Raw genomic sequence first — 12,088 nt, 5'->3', positions numbered from 1 at the left:
AATAAATATTTAGGATTGTTATGTCTTCTTGTTAAATTACAATGTTACTTTTTGAAAATGGAGTTAGTATTGAAGGAAGATAAAATTACATTCATACCTTCTACTGTACACCAGAATAAAATCTAAATGCATCATAGGTCCAAACAAATACAGGAAGGGGGACAGTAACTATTAGCATGTGGTATGAAGAGAAATGTTTGCTATCCTGAAAGGATTTTAAACATTCCCATAACAACACACAGTACCTTCCAGATTCATCTTAATAATATCCCCACTCAGTTAGAGCTCCTCCTCAATCTATATACTCTTAGCACCCACCATCCCTGATTAATTAAAATGCTGCTGGCATTTTAAACATATGGTTTTTATATTTTTAACATATCCATCCTGGTAGCATCCGGTCACCTTAGGCTGCCTGTCTGGGTGGTCCAAGTTCTCTTTCAAGGTATCAATTACTGCTTTTATTAGTGGCATAGATTTTTTTTTAATTTTGGCATATTATGGGGGTACAGATTTTAAGGTTTCAATAAATGCCCATTTCCCCCCCTCCCCCTCCCACCTGCCCAATACCCTATTACTGTAGTACCTATGTGACCACTTAGGTGCTACTCAGTTAATACCAATTTGCTGGTGAGTATATGTGGTGCTTGTTTTTCCATTCTTGGGAAACTTCACTTAATAGTATGGGTTCCAGCTCTAACGAGGAAAATATAAGATGTGCTATGTCACCATTGTTTCTTAGAGCTGAATAGTACTCCATGGTATACATATACCACATTTTATTAATCCATTCTTGGATTGATGGGCACTTGGGCTGTTTCCACAGCCTTGCAATTATGAATTGTGCTGCTATAAACATTCGAGTGCAGGTGTCTTTTTTGTAGAGTGTCATTGGATCTTTTGGGTAGATGCCCAGCAATGGGATTGCTGGATCAAATTGTAGATTCACTTGTATTGCTTTAAGGTATCTCCATATTGCTTTCCACAGAGGTTGGACTAGTTTGCAGTCCCACCAGCAGTATAGGAGTGTTCCTCTCTCTCTGCAACCATGCCAGCATTTATTGTTTGGAGACTTTTTGATAAAGGCCATTCTCATTGGAGTTAAGTGATATCTCATTGTGGTTTTGATTTGCATTTCCCTGATGATTAGAGATGTTGAGCATTTTTTCATATGTTTGTTGGCCATTCTTCTGTCTTCTTTAGAAAAGTCTCTGTTCAAGTCCTTTGCCCACTTTTTAATAGGGTTATTTGATTTTTTTCTTCCTGATTTTCGTGAGTTCTAAGTATATTCTAGTTATCAGTCCCTTATCGGATGCATAGGATGCAAAAATTTTCTCCTATTCTGTAGGTTGTCTGTTTACTTTCTGGCATAGATTTTAATGAGCTGCTTTTCACTCTATTTTTTTCATGTGTCCTTTTATTTTAAGTGTGCAATTTTGCAGAAGGTATTTTAGCAAAGTATTATTGCACTATAGCAGAAATGCGTATATGTGCCTATATTCTTATTTCTCTCTTTATTCCACTGTTTTGCACTTCATTTTTGTATTACTTTTATCACACATATTCCAGAGATCTCTCCACATTAACACATAAAGTTCTTCATTTGTTTTTATAACTACATAGGATTCGATTGTATGGAGTACCTATCATCGTACCTATTGTGGTTTGTTCAACTTTTTTCCTATGGACAGACAGGTAGGTCAGTTCCAATCTTTTCCTATTACAAATAATGCCACAACAAATAACAATAAGCTTATTATTACTATGTGTGTAGGTGTCTTCAGCATACATTCTAAGTATTGGGATTGTTGACTCAAAAGAGTAAATACATGTGTCATTTGGGTAGACATCAGCTATTTCTAATTTTGTTAGCTTTTACCATTTTTTACTCACAACCAATGTCTGAGAGTTCCTATTTCCCCAAAGTCCTACCACAGAGTATATTGCCAAATTTGCAGATTTCTGCAAACCTGATAGGTGAGAAGTAGTATCATAGTACAGTTTTGTTTTGCATAAAACAAAAGAACATAAAGAACATAAAAACATTTGTATTGTCTATTGTCCCGTGAACTCTATTCCTGGCATTTGCCCATTATTCTATGGTGTGTCAGTTCCTTTCTTCTCAATTTCTAAGAACTCTTATATAGAGGGGAGATTAGCCTTCTGTGATATAAATTACATATATTACTCTTCCACCAGGTGTTCTATGTGACATCTTATCAGATCAACTGAGCCAGAAATAATCTTCATCTCTAAATCCCTTATAACAATTCTCACATACTACCTTATGTTATATTTGCATTCATATTTTATCTCTTCTAGATTATATGTACTCCAAATAGAGCACTAGCTTTTATTCTTTGACAATTTTTATTTTTATAATATCCCCAATTGTTGTACTAGTCTGAGGCAAAATTCAGAATGGAAATATATTTTCTGTTAAGCAAATAAAAATCCTTCCTCATTCTTGGGATATTTTTCTTGGATTTTTTTTAGTTCTCTTTACCTTAGATTTTATTTTTTTAGTTGATAAGTCAAATAAAAATTGTATAAATTTATGGTATATGGTATATATTTATTGTAAATATTTATGATATTTTGAAATATGTATATATCATGCAATGGTTACATCAAGCTAATTAACATAGACATACCTCGCATACTTACTTTTTGGTGGTGAGATGCAGTATTGTTGAATGAATTAAAAAGCAGTCAAAATTTTGTTTTAGCTATTACTTGAAAATTGGCAATCATCAACTAGAGCTTGGAAATTTGCCCTGTATTATAGCTGTTATTTAATATTTTTAGAATTTATTTAGTTCATTTCTTTTTTTTAACTCCCAACTCATTCTAAGAGCTGAAAACAATCCTGATTCCAAAATTGTACAAGGTTGGCACTTAATAAAGAATTCTAAGGCCAATTTTGCTTATGAACAAAGTTGGAAGGATCCAAAATCAAAATTAGCAAATTGAAAATAACACCAAGCTTAAAAGAAAATATAACCTACATAACAGTAGTTTACAACTATTAAAAATCCAGGAACAGCTCTTGTCATTGTCACTTATGACCTCCCAATTGCCAAATGTTGTGGGTCAGTCTTCAATCCTTTTCAGTGTATTTGATCAACTTGTAGCTTTTGATGAAACTGATCACCCACTTCTTTTGAAAATATTTTCTTCAGTTATTTTCCAGAATAAAAGTTTCTTGGTTTTGCCACTACCTCATTGGCTACAATTATATAAATATGTGTGTGTATCAGCCAACATTACTCATACAACACATACAGTACTATTAAAACATATATTGCAATATTTTTATTCCTATGAATTTTGCCCCTTGCAATGTTTCCAAGAATCCTCCAGGTGGCAGACAAATACAATTTCCACCTAACAAACAAACTTGGTAAGAACATTGCTTCCTTCCCGCAAATCATTTAAAAATATAAATCAGAATTCTAGAATACAGTCCAAGCATATTTACCATATGATTAAGGAGCTGACTTCTTATGATTTACATGAGAATTTTATTACAAACGTAAGTGGCAATTGTTAAATTGCTGAACAATCATTGTAATTAGGCACTCTAAAATATGTATATATTCCATGTGATTTATCATCCTAAACACTTAGAAATGTATCTGCTGGCTATGAAAGCTAGCTTTGGTCTTTTGTTTGAAATCTGAAAAATAAAATTAATTAAACATCACTGATGATAAAAGCTCTATTAAGCAATTAGTTGAATTTTAAAACTTCCTTGGAGATTTCTACAGTTATTTCTGATTAAAATTCATATCATAGTTAAAATTGGTCACAAAAGAGCTGAGCCTGGTGGTGCAGACTATAGTCTCAGCTACTGGGGAGGCTGAGGCTGGAGGATCACTTGAGCCCAGGAGTTCAAGGCTGCAGTGAGATATGATCTCAACATTGCATTCCACCCTGGGCTGGGTGACAGACAGAGAGAGCCCCTGTCTCTGATGAAAATTTTTTTTTAAAAAATTGGCCATAGAAGGCTAGGTGTATGTTATACTTGCTATAATATGTATACTTGCTATAAATATATGAGGCATATCCCACCTCCTCATCCTCATACCATATTTTCCTAATGTTTCTGTCTGCTTTTTATATTTTGATCTATTTTACAGAAAAGAGTAACAGGCACATGACTACAGCTATATAGAGAGAAGGGCAAATATTTTAAAAGCTTGTGTGAGCGGGACACAGATATATCTGGAATTTTATTTTTAAAGTATTTATAGTACTTCTGAGTAATGAATTCTCCATGCACATGATGAAACTGACTGTAATGACTATTAACTCATCTTGAATTAGAATGTTGATTAAACACATCTTTTATACATTTCCTAAATTTAATCTGACTCGATTGCTTGAGTTGAAAATGATTTGAAAAGTAAAATAACTAGAGATAATCAGTTAAAAATCATCTGGTTATATTCATGTTTCTAAGAATGTTTTAAATGTTCTTAAATTCATTAAAGCATTCAAACAACAATGTTGGAGAAAACTGGAAGAGAAAAAAAAAGCCAATCATAATCTCACCACTTTGAAAACCTATTTTTATTTCACATAATCCCTTTCTGTATTCAATCATATGAATGCTTTTTTCTCATGTGGTAAATATTGGGCATATACAATTTTGGTTTATGTGGCAGGCTATATATATATCTATTTTTGAGACAGGGTCTCACTCTGTCACCTGGGCTAGAGCACAACAGCCAGATCATAGCTCACTGCAACCTCAAACTCTCACTGCAACCTCAAACTCCTGGGTTTAAGCGATCCTCCTACCTCAGCCTCCCAAGTAGCTGGGACTATAGGCAGGAAACACCATGCCCAGCCAATTTATTATTATTATTATTATTGTAGAGAGAAGGTCTCGTTACATTGCCTAGACTGGTCTCAAACTCCTGGGTTCAAGGGATCCTCCCGCTTTGGCCTCCCAAAATGCTAAGATTATAGGTGTAAGTCACCCTCCTGACCCTGTTTTTGGTTTTAAAAGATGTGGAGCATATACTAACTAGTCATAGACTTTATACTGCCTCCTATTGCCTCCTAAGAGAAAAAGCTAAAAGCTTTGATCAAGGATGGGAACTTGAGTCAGCATCTACGATAACACTCCACACTTATGAATAAAATAATCAAATCACATGTTCCCTGCTTGAAAGGCTGATACTCAAAGAAGAGGGAGGGAGGGATAGAGGGAGAGAGGGAGAGAAAGACAGAGAGAGAGAGAGAATGAATGTGGACACTGGTATAATCATTCCTAGAATTGCCTTGGTTGTAAAATGGTTCAACAATTTTAAACCATACATGTCCTTGCAGTCAACTCTCTTTTTCCTTAAGACTGAATGAACCTTTGTTCTTTGCAACCTAAGAGACACAACCATATTTTGATAAATTGTCAATTCATGTCCTCTTTCCTCTTCTTTTTCTGTGCTCCCTCACCTTTTATGTGAGCCTGTTCACTGAATGATTAGTTTGAAATAGAAGTAATTTTTAAAAAACAGATTTTACCAACACCAAAAACAACTTGGTATTTAAAAATAATGAATACTTTAGAACTTTGCTTCCATAACTTTCTTTATTATCCTTTATCCTGGGAATTATATAAAGGATTTATTCATTTCCTAGGAGAAAAATCTACAATCTCCATAAATTTACATTATTTAAAATGCCATGTCTGTTTTCAGCACATGAATTTGACCCACAAAGGGCTCTCAGTAAAGGATGTGTTCTCATAATCTTTGGTGTAATAATATTCTGCACAGTAGTACAATACTGCTACTATGCTCTGTGTGGTGACTTTCATCCAAAGACTCTTCTAAATGCCTTTTATGAGGCAAGAAATACTTAGACTTTATGATGGTCATTTCATTGTTTACTAGTAATAGTACACAGAGGATGGAATGTGCTATCCCTGGCACGAAGAGTTCTACTGGAAGTTCAGAGAGAATAAAATGTCTTCATGCTTCAGTGACTAAAGAGAAAACACTTGTGGAAAAGAGAGCAGCTAAAGTTCCAAGGAGTATGTATTTATTATCTTTGTCCTGGTTAGTTGGAACTCTTTGTCAATGAGGTCATAGTTTTTATCCAAGTGTGGCTCATTTATCTCTGCTAGCCTCCTTAATCACAGCATGCACCCCTAACCCCAGCCAACTGCTTGACAAATGTCTTTTCTTGGGCAAAAGGGGGCCTAAAAGGAGAATAAAATAATAATCTGTGCAAATCTGCCACTACAATTGGAAAAATAATTTTAAATACTAATAATTTTAAATAATTTTAAATTTTAAAATGAATATTTTAAATATTCATTGTCCAATTAACAATGAATTTACAGAGTTATCGCTTCTTGTAGACACTAGTTAGTAGTCAGATAGGAAGGCACTGCCAGGGATAAAAACCTACCTAACAGATACAATGAACATCACTCGGGTGATGGGCACACTTACAGCCCTGACTAAAGCATTATAAAAGCTATCCATGTAATAAAAACATTTGTACCCCCTTAATATTTTAAAAGAAAAAAAGAAAAGCATTTTAGGATATAAAAAATAAAAATAAATTAAATTTTGAAAAAAGGAAAAGGCACTGCCTATATATACACAGACAAAACAAATCCTAAACGATTCCAGATGAATAATTAATTGACTCATCTTTAATGGTGATGGGATTTCCCAAATGTATTTCATGATGTGTCAATCCATGTGCAGATAGAGCCTTATTAAAATGAAAGAATCACATTGAAAGTCAGCCTTTGACACAGGGTTTATAGAAAAACAAAAAACAAAATAAATGAGCCAAAGTTACGTATCAGGGGATTCTGTGATTTCTAGAATGGGCCTGCTTTAATGTCGCTACTGAGGTCACCCAGTGGAAAGCAAGGCCTCAAAACCCCATATCGGGTGCCCTCAGTCGATTATGCCTCCAGCAGTAAGTCACTGAGAGTGCTTTCCAATGACTGCAGTCTGTCCTCTATATGGTAGTCAGAGTGATCTTGCTAAAATGTAGCCAGATAATGTCATTCCTGTCAGTCAAAACCATCCAATCACTTCCCATTGGATTCAGAATTAAACCAAATTCCATAGGTGGGCTGTCCCTCTGACTACAGTGGGAAAGAGGTGAGATCAATAGGTCCTTGACCCCTAAATGGGAACATTTGCAGCAGATATGGGGTAGTCTGACTTGGTAGTCTGCTCTGATCCAATTTAGTAACACTTGGAAAGTCAGAAGATGTTGACTTAGAAAAAGTACAATTTGCCTTCTTTGGATCTGGACCAAAATGCCCTTGTTGTAGTGTGAGGCCACTTTCCAGAACATTAGGCTACGAGATACAAAGGGCATTTATCAACATATTACTACATTTACTTCTCAAATGATAGAAAGGAAAGCATGCATGTTTGAGATATTCTTGAGAGAAATATCCAAAGGTTCATCTACAACCAGGCACTCTTAAGGCTGAAGGTGGATTGGAATTTTCCCTGTCTCCAAGTAAGATACTTTGACCTTGTTTTTTACTCATCACTCCTAGAGGTGGTGAGGTAGATGACTCTTTCTGGAATTAATGTTCAAAGAAAGTAAAAGGAGCAAGGACTGTTTGGAGAAATGGTTGGTTTCACAGCTGAGGCAGGGAAAGACAGGTGTGTTTGGAACATCTTACTGTAACAGAAAGTAAGGAAGTGCTGAAAAATTGGTGGGACCCAAGAGCCAACTTGAAGGGGCGCCCACTGGTCAAACTAAATAATAACAGAAAAGAATTATAACTCACTGATTAACAGAAAAATAATCTATGAGTCCATGTTGTTACAAAAAAGAAAATCACCCTTTAAAAATTTCACATTAAAATTTATTCATGGTACTAATATAGCATTTGAGATTTGAAAAATCCAGTGTTGCTATTTTTTAATGTTCATGTGGAAGAATAGACATCTCCATTAAATGTCCCTAGAAATATTGAAACATTGATTTTTCATTAGTAAAAGCAAAATCCATGTACTTCTAAAGAGTACATATTGTACAAGCCTCATTAGACACACTTGACACAAAACATTCAGAAATAGAAAACGGAAGCATTGATTAAAATACCCAATATTTTTCTAGTATTAAAAAATACTCTTGGCCAGGTGCAGTGGCTCAAGCCTGTAATCCTAGCACTCTGGGAGGCAGAGGTGGGAGGATTGTTTGAGCTCAGGAGTTTGAGACCAGCCTGAGCAAGAGTGAGATCCTGTCTCTACCAAAAATATAAAAATTAGCTGGGTGTGGTGGTGTGTGCCTGTAGTCTCAGCTACTTGGGAGGCTGAGGCAGGAAGATTGCTTGAGCCCAGAAGTTTGAGGTTGCTGTGAGTTAGGCTGACTCCCTGGAACTCTACTCAGGGCAATGGAGTGAGACTTTGTCTCAAAAAAAAAACCAAAACAAAACAAAACAAAAAAAACTCTTTCAGAGGTGGGAGGATCACTTGAGCTCAGGAGTCAAGGGTTGTAGTGCTGTATGATCATGTTTATGAATAGCCCCTGCACTACAGCCTGGGCAACACAGTAAGACCCTCTTCCCTAAAAACCTGCACAAAAAACAAAAAAGCAGGTCTTTTGGATAGGTTTGGGAATGAGGATAAAAATGTAAAATTACTATATATTCAGAAAGTAAAGTCCTAAGGAAATTATGGGATGTCATCTATGCATATCCCAAAGGTATTTGAATTTATAAATTATCTCAGGAGATGAGAAATTGCAAGAGTTAAATGTAAACAAGGAGAAAAGAATTTATACATATCCAAGCAATAAAATCTGTTCTTTTAAAGCAACTCGTCACAGCCCATGTCCTGGCCTCTTGAAGTCCCTGGAACTCAGCCCAGGGTTGTGTCTCTTGCCTTCTGGGTGAATGAGGAATGGAAATGAAATTTATGTTCTGTGGGAGTCAGTGTGAAATTGCACATTCTGCACAAGCAGAGTTTGGGGTTTTCATCCTGTTCTCCATCACCAGCACAGACAACACCAGTCCATGCTTAGGGAAATAACCCGTTCTAACTGCAGGAGCCTCGGATGTTCCAGATCCCACCAAACCTGACCCTACCTCCACATGTGTGGCGCCTACGGCAACTTGGAGGACACATATCTCCACTCGGAAAAAGACCTTTTGACTTGAACTGTAGAAAAATCACCTTTTTGTGATACCCAGTCCCGACAAAAGAAAAAAATTAGCCAGGCGTACTGGCACACGCCTATAGCCTCAGCTACTTGGGAGGCTGAGGCAAGAGGATCGCTTAAGCCCAGGAGTTTGAGGTTGCTGTGAGCTATGATGACACCACTGCACTCTAGGCCTGGCAACAGTGTGAGACCCTGTCTCAAAAAAAGAAAAAAAAAGAAAGAAAGAAAGAAAAGAAAAGAAAAGAAAAGAAAAGAAAAGAAAAGAAAAGAAAAGAAAAGAAAAGAGGAAAATCACCTTATACCTCAAAAGTAATAAATGATCCATACAATAATCACCAATAAATACTAAAACAATTAGGAGAAAGAGTGTTAGGGAACAGGTTACTCACACAGTCTCAAAATATCACCCTACAGAATACTTCTTAATTACAAAGGAAAAAGCTGTCTTTTTCTTTTTTTTCAAGACAAGGTCTGTTCTCTACTGCCCGGCTAGAATGCAGTGGTGTCATCGTAGCTCACTGCAACCTCAAACTTCTAGGCTGGAGTGATCGGCCCACTGTCTCAGCCTCCCAAGTAGCTGGAACTATAGGCATGAGCCTATAGTTCCTATTAGCCACACCTGGCTAATTTTTCCACTTTTTGTAGAGACAGGGGTCTCGCTCTTCTTACTCAGGGTGGTCTTGAACTCCTGACTTCAAGTGATCCTCTCGCCTCGGCTATTCCCAAAGTGCTAGGATTACAGGCGTGAGCCACCAAAAAGGCTACCTTTATGTTAGAGAAATCCAGGAGGACCTTAGCTAAATGAACAAAGTTAACACCAATATGAAGCAAACTGACATGATGTGCCTCCAGTGTTAGAGGTTCCCAAGACCACCCTCAGGTTTGATGATTCATTAGGACTCACACAACTCAAAAAAGCTGTTCTACTCACAGCTACAGCATATTACAGAGAGAGGGTACAGATTAAAATCAGCAAAGTGAAAAGGTGCCTGGGGTTAGGTGTAAGAGAAACCAGGTGCCAGCTTCCAGTTAGTTGTTCTGTCTCAGTGTAGTCACATGGACAGTGCTAATTCTCCCAGTAACTGTGTGTGACATCCCAGGAACAACGTGTGACAACATGTGTGATGTGCTGCTGGCCCAAGAAGCTGACGCAAGCCTTCTTGTCCAGGTCTTAATGGGAGTCAGTCACACGGGCATTCGTGCCCATGTGACTGACATTAGCTACCCAGTCTCCAGACCCCCAGAGGTCAAATTGCTGTAGCATGGTCTAGGACCTCAGGCATATGAAAACAGGTGCTCCTCTTAAATCACATTGTTAGCACAAACTCTCGTCAAACTACTACAGTATGGCCCAAGGTCTAAGGCATAGAAAAACATTCTTACTAGGCAGGATATTCCAAGGGCTCAAAGGTTATCTCCCAGGAGCAGGTCCAATCCCTCCTTTGGAATGTTTGAACAACACAAGCCTGCTGAGTTAACCCCTTCCAGCTCACCTCCTGATAGGAAAAGGGCACAAATCAACAATGTAGTGTGCTGCCAAAATATTCCATGTAGATATAATGGTGAGGAAACCATCAGAGATATCTAGATCGATTTGCATTTGGCAAAGCAATTGTCCTGCAAAGATGTCAATGTTATGAAAGACAAAAAATGGGCAACTATTCTAAAGAGGATCACCTTTTTACTTTCTGTTTTTATGATTTTGACTACTTTAGAAATGTAATATGAGTGGAAGCATAAAATATTTTTCTTTTTGTGAGTATCACAGGTAATATAGTAGTAGGAAATTAGTTAAAACAAGAGTTTTAGTGTCCTGATGAATTTAAGAATACAATGCTCTCCACATGCAAGCATAGATCAGCAGCAGATTCAGGAAATTACTCTTAGACTTATTTATTTATTTATTTTTTTTGAGACAGAGTCTCGCTTTGTTGCCCAGGCTAGAGTGAGTGCCGTGGCGTCAGCCTAGCTCACAGCTACCTCAAACTCCTGAGCTCAAGCAATCCTGCTGCCTCAGCCTCTCAAGTAGATGAGACTACAGGCATGCGCCACTATGCCTGGCTAATTTTCTCTATATATATTAGTTGGCCAATTAATTTCTTTCTATTTATAGTAGAGACAGAGTCTTGCTCTTGCTCAGGCTGGTTTCGAACTCCTGACCTCAAGCAATCCCCCCGCCTCAGCCTCCCAGAGTGCTAGGATTACAGGCGTGAGCCACCGCGCCCGGCACTCTTAGACTTATTTCACTTAGCATAATGTACTCAAGTTTCATGCATGTTGCAGCATGGATGATGGGATATTTAAATTGGTCTCCTTTAGCCTATAACAGTTCTTCATCTTTTCTTCTATAGCACAATGCATGATGCTTTGTAGGATACTGCCTAATAGTTCATGTTATGACATTGTCTTTTTCCATTTATCTGTCGATGGACACTTGGGTTGCTTCCACCTCTGGGTTATTGTGAATGATGCCAGGATCAACATGAGTGTGCTAATATCTCTTCAAGACCTTGCTTTTAGTTATTTTGGATGTATACCCAGAAGTGAGACTGCTGGATCATATGATAATTCTATTTTTAATTTTGTGAGAAGCCTCCATACTATTTCCCATAATGGCTGCACAACTTTACATTCCCACCAACAGTACAGAGGGAGTCCAATTTTTCCACATCTCTGCCAACAACTTGCTATTTTCCATTCTTTTGATAATAGGCATCCTAATGGGTATAAAGTGATATCTCCTTGTCGTTTTGATTTGTATTTCCCCAATGATTAGCAATGTTGAGCATCTTTTCATATGCTTAGTGGTCATTTCTTTGGAGAAGTGTCTATTTAAGTCCTTTACTCTTTTTTTTTTTTTTTTTTTTTTTTTTGAGACAGAGTCTTGCTTTGTTGCCCAGGCTAGAGTGAGTGCCGTGGCGTCAGCCTA

This window comes from Microcebus murinus, chromosome 4, assembly GCF_040939455.1.
Source record: "Microcebus murinus isolate Inina chromosome 4, M.murinus_Inina_mat1.0, whole genome shotgun sequence".
Classification (NCBI taxonomy): domain Eukaryota; kingdom Metazoa; phylum Chordata; class Mammalia; order Primates; family Cheirogaleidae; genus Microcebus; species Microcebus murinus.
This window is presented reverse-complemented; position numbering follows the sequence as displayed.